The following is a 1763-nucleotide window of genomic DNA, read 5'->3' on the forward strand; positions in this document are numbered from 1 at the left end:
CTTCTTGACTCAGTCTTGGGAGATTGTATGGTTCTAGGAAAGTGTCCATTTCTTCCAGATTGTCCAATTCATTGGCATATAATTGCTTTCAGTATTTTCTTATGATCCATCGTATTTCTGTGGAGTCTATGGTTATTTCTCTTCTTTCATTTCTGATTTTATTTATTTGAGTCTTCTCTCTTTTTTCTTTGATGAGTCTGGCTAAGGGTCTGTCAATTTTGTTTATCCTTTCAAAGAACCAGCTCTTGGTTTCATTAATCTTTTGTATTGTTTTTCTAGACTCTATTTCATTTATTTCCTCTCTGATCGTTATTATTTCCTTCCTTCTATTCACTTTGGGCTTTGTTTACTGTTCTTTTCCTAGTTCTTTTAATTGTAAGGTTAGATTGTTTATTTGAGCTTTTTCTTATTTCTTGAGGTAGCCCTGTATTGCTATGAATTTCCCTCTTAGGACTGCTTTCGCCGTGTCCCATAAATTTTGAGTTATCGTGTTTTCATTTTCATTTGTCTCTAGAAATCCTTTGATTTATTCCTTGATCTCATTGATCACCCATTCATTTTTTAGTAGCATGTTATTTAGCCTCTGTGTATGTGTATTTTCCAGTTTTTTTTCCTTGTAGTTGATTTCTATTCATACCATTGTGATCAGAGAAGACAGCTGATATGATTTCAATCTTAAATTTATTGAGACTTGATTTGTGTCCTAACATGTGGTCTATCCTTGAAAATGTTCCATATGCACTTGAGAAGAATGTATATTTTGCTGCTTTGGGGTAAAATGTTCTGAAAATATCTATTAAGTCCATCTGTTCTAGTGTATCTTTTAGGCTCATTGTTTTCTTGTTGATTCTTTGCCTGGAAAATCTGTCCCTTGGTGTCAATGGGATGTTAAAGTCTCCTTCTATGAATGTACTACTATTGATCTCTCTTTTTATGTTGATCAATAATTGCTTTATGTATGTAGGTGTTCCTATGTTGGGTGCATACATGTTTACTAGGGTTATGTCCTCTTGATTTATCAATCCCTTTGTTATTATGTAATAATCTCTTTTTTTTATCTCTTATTACAGCCTTTGTTTTAAAGTTTATTTTATCTGATATAAGTATTGCTACCCCGGGTTTTGTTTGTTTGTTTGTTTGTTTCCATTTTCATGAAATTACTTTTCTTATCCCTTTATATTCAGTCCGTGTGTGTCTTTGATATATAGTGAGCCTCTTGTAGGCAGCATATGTAAGGACCTTGTTTTCTTTTTCATTCAGCCAAACTATTGTTTGATTGGAGCATTTAATCTATTAAAGTAATTGTTGATAGACATGTATTAATTTCCATTTATTATTCATATTATTCTATCTTCTTGTTTTCTTCTTCTTCCTAAAGAAGTCCGTCTAATGTTTCTTGTAGTACTGATTTGGGGTCAATGAACTCCTTTAACTTTTTCTTGTCTGGGAAGCTCTTTATCTGTCTTTCGATTCTAAATGATAGCTTTGCTGAGTAGAGTAATCTTGGTTGTAGGTTCTTGTTTTTTTATCACTTTGAATATTTTGTGCCAATCCCTTCTGATCTGCAAAGTTTGTTTTGAGAAATCAGCAAACAGGCTTATGGGAGCTCCCTTGTAGGTAACTAACTGCTTGTCTCTTGCTACTTTTAAGATCTTTTGTATTTAACCTTTGGCATTTTAATGATGACGTGTCTTAGTGTGTGCATCTTTGGGTTCATCTTGTTTGGGACCCTCTGAGTTTCCTGAGGTTGTATGTCTATTTCT

The sequence above is a fragment of the Pteropus alecto genome, unplaced genomic scaffold (assembly GCF_000325575.1).
Source record: "Pteropus alecto unplaced genomic scaffold, ASM32557v1 scaffold249, whole genome shotgun sequence".
NCBI lineage: Eukaryota > Metazoa > Chordata > Mammalia > Chiroptera > Pteropodidae > Pteropus > Pteropus alecto.